At 49.4% G+C, this 12,137-nt stretch overlaps 5 pseudogenes; all 5 read left to right on the top strand.

Moving 5' to 3' along the window:
• Positions 1-428: 428 nt before the first annotated feature.
• Positions 429-547, top strand: LOC143957637 (5S ribosomal RNA; annotated as a pseudogene).
• A 3,296-nt stretch (positions 548-3,843) lies between these two features.
• On the top strand, positions 3,844-3,962 carry LOC143957628 (5S ribosomal RNA; annotated as a pseudogene).
• A 101-nt stretch (positions 3,963-4,063) lies between these two features.
• On the top strand, positions 4,064-4,182 carry LOC143957289 (5S ribosomal RNA; annotated as a pseudogene).
• A 315-nt stretch (positions 4,183-4,497) lies between these two features.
• On the top strand, positions 4,498-4,616 carry LOC143957520 (5S ribosomal RNA; annotated as a pseudogene).
• Positions 4,617-7,377: 2,761 nt separating this feature from the next.
• Positions 7,378-7,496, top strand: LOC143957353 (5S ribosomal RNA; annotated as a pseudogene).
• The last annotated feature ends 4,641 nt before the right edge of the window (positions 7,497-12,137 follow it).

The raw sequence follows: 12,137 nt of genomic DNA, 5'->3' as shown, positions 1-12,137 counted from the left end.
CATCAGTCAAGAGTTTTGAATATGTCCCAAAGTGTTAGCCTGAGGTCACATCACCGTGAAAGCGCCCGATCTCAGAGGCTAAGCAGGGTCTGGGTCAGATGGGAGACCAACAGGCTCTATGTTGTTGGCGTTGACCTGTTTTTTTTCACTTGTTTCCCAAGATAACCATCTTGGTATTTGTCAAGAGGGTTGAGAGTGTCTAAATAGAACACCTATGGCCACATCACCCTGAAAGCGCACAATCTCATCTGATCTCAGAGGCCTAGCAGTGTACGGCCTGGTTAATACCTGTATGGGAGACCATCTGTGAATACCAGGTGCCGTAGGCTTCTTTTTATGTTGTTTGCGTTTACCTGTTTATTTTCGCTTGTTTCCCAAGGTGACCATCTTGCCGTTTAACAAGAGGGTTGAGAGTGGCCAAAGAGATCACCTACAGCCCCATCACCCTGAAAGCGCCCAATCTCATCTGATCTCAGAGGCTAAACAGAGTCGGACCTGGTTAGTACCTGGATGGGAGACCGCCTGGAAATACCAGGTGCCATAGGCTTCTTTTTTTGTTGTTGGCTTTGAACTGTTTTTTTCGCTTGTTTCTCAAGGCGACCATCTTGGCGTTTGTCAAGAGGGTTGGGCGTGTCTTGAAGAGAACGCTTACGGCCACATCACCCTGAAAGCACCCGATCTTGTCTGATTTCAGAGGCTTAGCAGCATCAGGCCTGGTTAGTACCTGGATGGGAGACTGCCTGGGAAGACCAGGTGACATAGAAGGATCTGGCCTGGTTAGTGTCTTGATTGGGAGATCGCCTGGGAATACCGGATGCCGTAGGATTCTTTTTATGTTGTTGGCTTTGACCTGTTTTTTTTCCCTTGTTTCCCAAGGTGACCATCTTGGCATTTGTCAAGAGGGTTGAGAGTGCACAAAGAAATTGCACAACACCCTGAAAGCACCCAATCTCGTTTGGTCTCAGAGGCTAAGCAGGGCTGGGCCTGGTTTGTACCTGGATGGGAGACCGCCTGGGTTTTCCAGATGCCGCAGGCTTCTTTTTATGTTGTTGGCATTGACTTGTTTTTTTTGTTTGTTTCCCATCTTTGCGTTTGTCAAGAGGGTTGAGCGTGCATTTGATCTCAGAGGCTAAGCAGGGTTGGGACATGGTTAGTACCTGGATGGGAGACCGCCTGGGATTTCTCGATGCCATAGGCTTTAGTTTTAAGTTGTTGGCATTGACTTATTTTTTTTATTTTTATTATTCTTTTATTAAGTAGAACAACATAAATATAACAGTCAACCATACAGCATGACCCAGGGTCACAATTACATGCTAACAAAAAATAGGCAGCCAAATAACTCTGGGTTCTCAGAGGGGAGTCCTACAGTTTCATGCAGAAAAGAGAGAAACCCCACCTCCGACATGTAGTACAGTATAACTAGTGCAGCTCCGTTCGGACAAATGTAATCATGGAGAACAACTGGGACCACAGCGAGCCAGCTTATCATGACCTATGTGAACCAGAGTAAAATATGAGCCGGTCATGTCCAGAACCCTGGGGTTCTTCTGGGTCCCGAAGGCTAGTAAGGAGACAAGGCATAGTCAAAAGGGAGGACGGGGGAAGAAGAGAGTGCAAAGACGGAGAGAGAGGAGGTGGGGGGATGGCGGCGGGGAAAAAAAGAAAAATAAAGACAAAAAGGGAGGGGGGAAGGCCACCCAGGGCAGACATGGCCTACGTAGGTAAACGTTAGATGTTCAGTCGTTTTCTGGGACAAAGGCACTGCTCACCTCCCGAATGTACTCACGAGTACCAGTAAAATACCTCCAGGGCCTCCATGTAACACTAAATGCCTCTTCAGTGTTGTGAAGGGTGGCGGTCAATTCTTCCATCCGGAGAATATGATTGACTTTGGAATACCACAGGACCTTGGATGGGGGCTGAGGCTGCCTCCACAGTGCGGGAATGCAGGCCCGGGCGGCATTCAGGAGTTGCATCGTGAGGGTTTTTTTGTATTTTCGAACAGGCTGTTCGGTCAAGTGTAGAAGGCACGCTGCTTGGAATCCAAAAGTTCCTCAAGGCCGGGCATGCCCAGAAAAGGTGTCCCATGGTCCCCGTATCTGAATTTCACCTCCAACAAACATCCGGGATCGATCTATCCATTTTATTCAGAAGGTATGGGACTCTATACCAGCGTGAGACTATCTTGTATCCTGATTCTTGATATTGGTCTGCTTTATGTACTAAGGTCAGGATCTTCCCTATCTGTTGTGGGGTAAATGTGATGCCTAAGTCCCTCTCCCATTTGTGTCCCTCCTCCTGACTACTCAATAGGTTGTACAGGAGGTAGAGGGTGTGTCACCCAGGTTCCCTTTTGTGACAGATGGATTCATAGGGTGTCAGGTCTCTAGGAGTGTAGGGGGCCCGTTGTATGGCCAGAAGAAAGTGACGAAGTTGATAAGCACTAAACAAGTCAAGCGGAGGGTCAGAAAGCTCGGCGACAGTTTGCGTGGTCAGGAGCCCTCCTGAGGGCCACACCTCTCCAAGACGCTGTTTCCCCACCACTGTCAACTGTCGCAGTTTCTTGTTGGTAAATCCCGGTGGGAAGTCTGGATTACCTATAACCGGAGTCATTGGTGATGGCAGGGGAGCAATGTGTGTGCAGCGGAACAACCTCCGCACAACAGCCAACGTAGCTCCCACTACAGGGTGACCTCTGAGGTCTTTTGGTAGGGAGGACAGAAGGGAGGGGAGGTCAATAGGGGAATGGATCCATCCTCAATCTCCATCTCCACCCACTGCTTGTGTGGGCCATTACAATGCCAATCAATGACTCTCGCTGGCAGAGTCACTCTGTAGTATTGTATGAGATCTGGGAGACCCAGACCCCCCTTGTCCTTTGGTCTGGCAAGCAATTGCAAATGGGCTCTGGGCGGTTTGCGCGCCCAAATAAAGGCCCGGAGCAGCACCTGCAGTTGTCTGAAAAAAATTGGGGGTAACCGGATCGGTAATGTCTTTAACATGTATAAGATCCGAGGGAGGGCCGTCATTTTGAATGCATTACAGCGCCCGAACCAGGTCAGTGTTAAAGCATGCCAGTTTCCCAAATCAGATTTCAGTCTATCCAGGAGAGGGACAAAATTAAGCGGGTACAATTGCGCTAAATCCGCTGCGATGTCAACGCCCAGGTAACGTATAGATTTTTCAGCCCAGTAGAATGGAAAAGCGGAGCAGAGCCTCTTGGCCTCACCATCGGGGACCGATATATCAATACAGCCGACTTGGCGCGATTGTTTTTATAGTTTGATAGGCTGCCGTGTTGCTGTAGAGACGCAAGTATTTTGGGAAGCAAAATGTGTGGATTGGAGACGGAAAAAATTAGATCGTCAGCGTACGCCGCAATTTTGTGGTGTGCCGAGGGTTTGGATATGCCAGTAATATTCGGGTCATTCCGAACGTGACACATAAGTGGTTCCAGTGTCAGAATTAAAATTAGGGGAGACAGAGGGCACCCCTGCCTCGTCCCATTAGTGATGGGGAAAGAGTCCGAGCACCACTCGGTCACCCGTACCGCTGCCGACGGCGTGGAGTAAAACGACATTACCCAGCTCATCATGTTGGGGCCAAGACCTATATGTTCCAGGGTGGCCTGCATAAAGTGCCAGGCCACCCTGTCAAAGGCCTTCTCCGCGTCCGTTGACAACATAAGCAAGGGCCTTCCCTGTACATGCGCCGCATGGATTAAATTGAGGACTCGGGCCGTATTGTCTCTAGCTTCCGACTTATTTTTATCTTTTTGCTTGTTTCCCAAGGTGACCATCTTGGCGTTTGTCAAGAGGGTTGAAAGTGCGTGAAGAGATTGCCTACGGGCACATCACCCTGAAAGCACCCGATCTCGTTTGATGTTGGAGGCTAAGAAGAGTCGGGCCTTGTTAGTACCTGGATGGGAGACTGCCTGGGAATACCAGGTGTCGTAGACTTCTTTTTATGTTGTTGGCGTTGACCTGTTTTTTTCTTCGCTTATTTCCCAAAGTGACCATCTTGGTGTTTGTCAAGAGGGTTGAGAGTGCCTGAAGAGATTGCCTATGGCCACATCACTCTGAAAGCACCCAATCTCATCTGATCTTGGAGGCTAAGAAGAGTCGGGCCTGGTTAGTACCTGGATGGGAGACCACCTGGGAATACCAGTTATTGTAGGCTTCTTTTTATGTTGTTGGCGTTGATTCGTTTTTTTTTTTGCTTGTTTCTCAAGGTGACCATCTTGGCATTTGTCAAGAGGGTTGAGAGTGCCCAAAGAGATCGCTTACAGCAGCATCACCCTGAAAGATCCCTATCTCTTCTCTTAGGCTAAGAAGGGTTGGGCCTAGTTAGTACCTGGATGGGAGATGGTGTTGGAATACCAGGTGCCGTATTCTTCTTTTTACGTTGTTGACATTGACCTGTTTTTTTTTCGCTTGTATCTCAAGGTGACCATCTTGGCATTTGTCAAGAGGGTTGAGAGTGCCCAAAGAGATCACATACGGCCCCATCACCCTGAAAGCGCCCAATCTCGTCTGATCTCGGATGCTAAACAGTGTCAGGCCTGGTTAGTACCTGGATGGGAGACTGCCTGGGAATACCAGGTGCCATAGGCTTCTTTTTTTTTTTTTTTTTTTATTTAGTAGTATGCGACATACAATGCAAAGGCAACTTCACAGATTGTGTGATACAAATAGTTACAAACAAACGATCATATTGCATGGATATCAGAGCCAATGGTAAGAAGTCCGAGGAGAATATCACGTGTACAGCTTTGCGGTCATATCAAGATGAGATTAAAGCTCCATCTCGTTGGGATCCTCTACCACTTAAAATATTATTGATACTAGCCCTGCTACCCTCGAAGAGTTAAGATATCCATAGATAGGGGAAGAGTATTGTGTAGTAGTCAAATGGGGTCGGAACATACCATTTTCTTTTCCCTTTTTTGAGTTAAGAAGGGAAATAGTAGAACTGAAAGGAGGGAGAAGGGGAAAGAGAAGATTGGGGAAGGAAATGGCAGAAAAGGAAAAGAAGGAGTAAGGGGGTGTCGTGGGTAGAGAATGGATAGGGTGGGGTCCTCTCCCAGGGAGCAAGAGACGCCCTCGGCTCACCAGCTCATCAGCTGTCCAACGTTTGGAACAGCGATCTCCAACGATCACCATGAGCTTACTATGTCTCGCGAAGGTATTCTTCCGAAAAGCAAAACTGGGTCCAGTAGAACCATCTGTTCCCATGCTCCTCCGTTTTATCCCTCATTGTGGCAGTCAGGTCTTCCATTTGTTCAATATCATTTACCCTTGCGAACCACTGGGTCACCATTGGAGCAGATTGCTCTTTCCACTGACTTGGGATGCAGGCCCTAGCTGCATTGAGGAGATGTTTAAATAAGGACTTATGATAACGCTTTCTCGACATAGGAGTTAGATTGAAAACAACTGCTGCAGGATCATTGGCTAAGGAAATGTCTGTGAACTTGTGGATGAGTCTCAGGACAGGCTGCCGGAATGTTTGTAATTAAGGACATTCCCCGAAAATGTGGAAAATGGTGCCAGCCTGTTACCCACAGCGACAGCAGCGGTCAGATTGACCGGGGAATATTTTGGCCAACACCACCGGTGTATGATACCAGCGTGTGATCAGCTGATATGAGATCTCCTGATATTTACTGCAGAGTGACGACTTATGGGCGAAAAAGAGTATTCTGTCCTTCTGTGGTTTGGCGAATGTAGTTTGTAAGTCCCTTTTCCATTCAGCTAGGAAGGGTGGATCCGTGGAGGATTGTGCGTCTGTCAGGATTTGGTAGGACCTAGAGAGGGAACCACGAATTGGGCCATCATCCAGGCAAAGTTCCTCGAAGGGGTGGAAGTGTCTAGAGAAGAACGAATGGTTAGGTAGTGATCTGAGGAAATGGATTAGCTGTCTAGCTCTCCAGCTATCCAATGCAACAGCTACTTGCTCTAGCAGTATGGTCCCCATGGGAATCAAGCCCGTGGGTCCAAGAAATAGGGCTGCTCTCAGAAGCCCTTTCGGGGCTTGCCTGGTAAAGGCCTGGTCAGACAGGCCCGGAGGGAATCTAGGATGTCCAATAATTGGGGTCATAGGAGAAGGGAAGTTAGTCAGGTGGGAAAGGTGAAAAAAACTATCCATCTCGGCGAGCGAGGGGCCAATTAACGGGTGAGTAGTCACACAGGGCTCCAATGGCCTCCCCGCCCAAGGCAGACCAGCCAGTGGAACCCGCGCCATCTCCTGCTCTAGCTTGACCCATAGCTTCAGTTCCCCATGCCGGTGTCTTATCACATATGGTCCCCCATCGGATAGTGTCCGCTGTGTACTGCGCGTGCGCAGTACACAGCAACACAGATTCCGAAAATTGCCGAGCATGAATGGCGCCTGCACACTGAGTCCATGTTCTATCCCCACTATCCAAGTGGACATAGAGTAAAAATATAAAAGAGCCGAGCGCAGCGAGGCCGAGCCCGAAGCGTGGCGAGCAAAGCTCGCCTGCGAGGGGCCCTCTAATATTCACAACCCTATGTCCGCTTGGATGGTGGGGCTATCACCTCCACTCACCGCGCAGGCGCCGTTCAGCTTCGGATATTTTCCGAAGCTTCGTCTGCTCCGTACTGCGCATGCGCAGTACGGTGCGGACAGTATATCATGGCCGGACAGTATATGGCAGAACACCGACACCAGTCAACCACCGGTGTCATGTGCGTCGCTGTGTAATATAGAGCAGGGTCCGGGAAGCCAATACCTCCCCGCAATTTCGGTCGCAATAGCATTGCCCTACCAATACGCATATGTTTTCCGCGCCAGAGGAACTTGATAAAGATTGAGCGAACCGCATGAAAGAAAGTCTGGGGTATTTTGATAGGTAAGGCTTGTAGTAGATACAGAAGTCGTGGCATCGCGTTCATCTTCAACACATTACAGCGTCCGAACCATGACAGAGCTAGTGGGTCCCATCTTTTAAGGTTCGCTGTAAGCCCATAGGCTTCTTTTTATGTTGTTGGCTTTGACCTGCTTTTTTTGCTTGTTTCTCAAGGCGACCATCTTGGCGTTTGTCAAGAGGGTTGGGCGTGTCTTGAGGAGAACGCTTACGGGCCACATCAACCTGAAAGCACCCGATCTCGTCTGATTTCAGAGGCTAAGCAGTGTCAGGCCTGGTTAGTACCTGGATGGGAGACTGCCTGGGAAGACCAGGTGCATTGAAGGATCTGGTCTGGTTAGTGTCTTGATTGGGAGATCGCCTGGGAATACTGGATGCCGTAGGCTTCTTTTTATGTTGTTGGCTTTGACCTGTTTTTTTTAGCTTGTTTCCCAAGGTGACCATCTTGGCCTTTGTCAAGAGGCTTCAGAGTGTCCAAAGAGAGTGCCTACGGCCAAATCACCCTGAAAGAGCCCAATCTCATCTGATCTCGGAGGCTACGCAGCGATGGGCCTGGTTAGTACCTGGATGGGAGACAGCTTGGGAATACCAGGTGCTGTAGGCTTCTCATTATGTTGTCGGCGTTGACCTGTTTTATTTTCCCTTGTTTCCCAAGGTGACCATCTTGGCATGTGTCAAGAGGGTTGAGAGTGCACAAAGAAATTGCCTACGAGCACAACACCCTGAAAGCGCCCAATCTCCGCTGATCTCAGAGGCTAGAAAGGGTCGCGCCTTGTTAATACCTGGATGGGAGACCGCCTGGAAATACTAGGTGCGGTAGGCTTCTTTTTATGTTGTTGGCATTGACTTGTTTTTTTTGTTTGTTTCCCAAGGTGACCATCTTGGTGTTTGTCAAGAGGGTTGAGCGTGCCTGAAAAAATCTACTATGGGTGCATCAACCTGAAAGAGGCAAATCTCATTTGATCTCAGAGGCTAAGCAGGGTTGGGACCTGGTTAGTACCTGGATGGGAGACTGCCTGGGATTTCTCTATGCCATAGGCTTTTTTTTTAAGTTGTTGGCATTGACTTATTTTTTTTTTTTGTTTTATTCTTTTATTAAGTATAAGTAGAACAACATAAATATAACAGTCAACCATACAGCATGACCCAGGGTCACAATTACATGGTAACAAAAAATAGGCAGCCAAATAACTCTGGGTTCTCAGAGGGGAGTCCTACAGTTTCATGCAGAAAAAAGAGAAACCCCACCTCGGACATGTAGTACAGTATAACTAATGCAGCTCCGTTCGGACAAATGTAATCATGGAGAACAACTGGGACCACAGCGAGCCAGCTTTTCATGACCTATGTGAACCAGAGTAAAATATGAGCCGGTCGTGTCCAGAACCCTGGGGTTCTTCTGGGTCCCAAAGGCTAGTAAGGAGACAAGGCATAGTCAAAAGGGAGGACGGGGGAAGAAGAGAGTGCAAAGACGGATTGAGAGGAGGGGGGGGATGGCGGCGGGGAAAAATAGAAAAATAAAGACAAAAAGGAGGGGGGGGGGGGGGGGAATGCCACCAATGGCAGACATGGCCTACGTAGGTAAACGTTAGATGTTCAGTCTTTTTCTGGGACAGGGGCGCTGCTCACCTCCCGAATGTAGTCTCAAGTATCAGTAAAATACCTCCAGGGCCTCCATGTTACACTAAATGCCTCTTCAGTGTTGTGAAGGGTGGCGGTCAATTCTTCCATCCTGAGAATATAATTGACTTTGGAATACCACAGCACCTTGGATGGGGGCTGAGGCTGCCTCCACAGAGTGGGAATGCAGGCCCGGGCGGTGTTCAGGAGTTGCATCGTGAGGGTTTTTTTGTATTTTCGAACAGGCTGTTCGGTCAAGTGTAGAAGGCACGCTGCTGGGTTGTCTGCGATATCTAAATTTCGGAGAGTTTTTATCGTCCCGGTCACCTCCATCCAAAAGTTCCTCAAGGCCGGGCATGCCCAGAAAATGTGTCCCATGGTCCCCGTATCTGAATTGCACCTCCAACAAACATCCGGGATCGATCTATTCATTTTATTCAGAAGGTATGGAACTCTATACCAGCGTGAGACTATCTTGTATCCTGATTCTTGATATTGGTTTGCGATGGAAGCTTTATGTACTAATGTCAGGATCTTCCCTATCTGTTGTGGGGTAAATGTGATGCCAAAGTCCCTCTCCCATTTGTGGATAAATGGTGGGGTCGACTCCTCCTCCTGACTACTTAATAGGTTGTACAGGAGGGAGAGGGTGTGTCGCACAGGTTCCTTTTTGTGACAGATGGATTCATAGGGCGTCAGGTCTCTAGGAGTGTAGGGGGCCCTTTGTATGGCCAGAAGAAAGTGACGAAGTTGATAAGCACTAAACAAGTCAAGCGGAGGGTCAGAAAGCTCGGCGACAGTTTGCGTGGTCGGGAGCCCTCCCGAGGGCCACACCTCTCCCAGACGCTGTTTCCCCACCACTGTCAACTGTCGCAGTTTCTTGTTGGTAAATCCTGGTGGGAAGTCTTAATTACCTATAACCGGAGTCATTGGTGACGGCAGGGGAGCAATGTGTGTGCAGCGGAACAACCTCCGCACAACAGCCAATGTAGCTCCCACTACGGGGTGATCTCTGAGGTCTTTTGGTAGGGAGGACAGGAGCCAATAGGGGAATGGATCTATCCTCAATCTCCATCTCCACCCACTGCTTGTGTGGGCCATTACAATGCCAATCAACGACTCTCGCTAGCAGAGTCGCTCTGTAGTATTGTCTCAGATCTGGGAGACCCAGACCGCCCTTGTCCTTTGGTCTGGCAAGCAATTGCAAACGGGCTCTGGGCGGTTTGCGCGCCCAAATAAAGTCCCGGAGCAGCACCTGCAGTTGTCTGAAAAAAATTGGGGGTAACCGGATCGGTAATGTCTGGAACAAGTATAAGATCCGTGGGAGGGCCGTCATTTTGAATGCATTACAGCGCCCGAACCAGGTCAGTGTTAAAGCATGCCAGTTTCCCAAATCAGATTTCAGGCTATTCAGGAGAGGGACAAAATTAAGCGGGTACAATTGCGCCAAATCCGCTGCGATGTCAACGCCCAGGTAACGTATAGATTTTTCAGCTCAGTAGAATGGAAAAGCGGAGCGTAGCCTCTTGGCCTCACCATCCGGGACCGATATATTCAATACAGCCGACGGTGCAATTGATTTTATAGTTTGATAGGCTGCCGTATCGCCGGAGAGCCGCGAGTATATTGGGAAGCGAAATGTGTGGATTGGAGACGAAAAAAATTAGATCGTTAGCGTACGCCACAATTTTGTGGTGTGCCGAAGGTTTGGATATGCCAGTAATATTCGGGTCATTCCGAACGTGACACATAAGTGGTTCCAGTGTCAGAATAAAAATTAGGGGAGACAGAGGGAACCCCCGCCTCGTCCCATTAGTGATGGGGAAAGAGTCCGAGCACTCTGAAAGCACCCAATCTCGTCTGATCTTGGAGGCTAAGAAGAGTCAGGCCTGGTTAGTACCTGGATGGGAGACAACCTGGGAATACCAGTTATTGTAGGCTTCTTTTTATGTTGTTGGCGTTGATTCGTTTTTTTTTTTTTTCGCTTGTTTCCCAAGGTGACCATCTTGGCATTTGTCAAGAGGGTTGAGAGTGCCACTTTGGGGGGGCTGAGTGATACCTAGTGCGCTGTACTGGAAGGGCTTGACATTCCCGCATATGTGTCCCCTCCCCCTGGTTGCGCCCCTCGTCCCCCCCTCTGGCTCCCACCTACTCTTTGCCGACATTGCCTTCTGCAGCTTTCGGGGACCCTGGATGACTTATTTATCGAGCCTATTGGTACGAGACACTGCTTCCCTCCAGGGTGACTCTGGAACCCCCTGGAGGATTTACCCCTTACTGTTTGGGCGGTCCCAGCCTCCCTCTGGATGCTCTACACAGCCCCCGATGGCGATGCAGGAGAGACACTAATTGGCGGGCCCCAGGACTGCTGCTCGGGTGAAGTCTCCCGTTGGATGGAGGGATGGTGGCCCCAGCCCCTTGCCTGCCGGATTTTCCATGCACCGACCAGGGCTGCTCCTCTTTCATCTTGATGTGGTGACCATGGAGGGGAGGAGTTGAAATTTATGGGGTCCGGGTGTTTGCTGGTGGGAGTGCGCTAAAGGACTTGACATTTCCGCACTTTTGTCCCCTCTCCCCTGTTTCCCCCCTCCCTTCCCCCCCTTCCCACCCTTCCCTTCCCTCCTTTCCCTCCCCCTTTCCCCCTTCCACTCCCCCTTTCCCCCCTTCCCTGCCCCTTTTCCCCCCAGAGTTATATGCTCTACCTCTGTTTTGGTTATACTATTGTTTTTTTTGTTCTATGATGTTACTGATTGTCTTTTATTTGCATACCGGTATCAGACGTGACATTTACCACTGCCGGGACTGGGGGGACTAGGATTCGGGGGCTCCCTCTCCGACCTGTCTACCCACCAACCCAAGTAAGACAGCGCTTTAAACCCAGTGTACATCTGGTAAGCGCTATAGCATAATTGTGCTGTTTTAGTATACCCTTCCTGTACTGTTGAGTGCGGACAACCCTTAATTTCCCTCTCCCCCTGGGGTTGAGGTGCCCGGCCTCTTTTTCCCTTTACCTTTCCTTCCATTTGCCCTTCCTTTCTCCCCCTTAGTTCCCGCCATGCATTACCTACCCAAAACCTACCTTGGTTCAACTTTCTTTGCTTTTCTCTGACGCCCCCCTCCCCGAGGAGCGATGGCAGACTCAGTCAAGGTCACCTCTCTAAACGTTAAGGGACTGAACTCCCCTGAAAAACGGTGGATCCTCCTGTGAGAACTGAAGACTTCCTGTACTGATGTGGCCTTTATACAAGAAACACATTTTAAAAATACTAGCCTCCCCTTTCTATGGCCGAGATCCTTCCCTAAGGTCTACCACTCTACTAACCCCTCCTCTAAGACCAAGGGAGTCTCCATTCTGATCTCTAGCAGGCTCCCCTGGGTTCTTCAGGATTCTCTGGTGGACCCTGGGGGCCGATATCTTTTTCTTAGGGGCCACATTGGAGAGCGCCTTTTTACATTTGCCACTGTGTACGCTCCCAATGATCACCAAGACACGTTCCTCAGAACTACCCTGCACAGATTATGTGACTTTCGGGAGGGCCAGTTGATATTAGGTGGGGACTTTAATGTCCCCTTTCGCCATCGGTTGACACTTCTGCCTCTTGCTCCTCACTCCTCATTTCCTTGA

The sequence above is a fragment of the Lithobates pipiens genome, unplaced genomic scaffold (genome assembly GCF_037356315.1).
Source record: "Lithobates pipiens isolate NorthernLeopardFrog02 unplaced genomic scaffold, aLitPip1_a1.2 Scaffold_52, whole genome shotgun sequence".
In the NCBI taxonomy this organism is placed as follows: domain Eukaryota; kingdom Metazoa; phylum Chordata; class Amphibia; order Anura; family Ranidae; genus Lithobates; species Lithobates pipiens.
The sequence above is the reverse complement of the archived record's forward strand: the minus strand, read 5'-3'. Positions and strand labels throughout refer to the sequence as shown.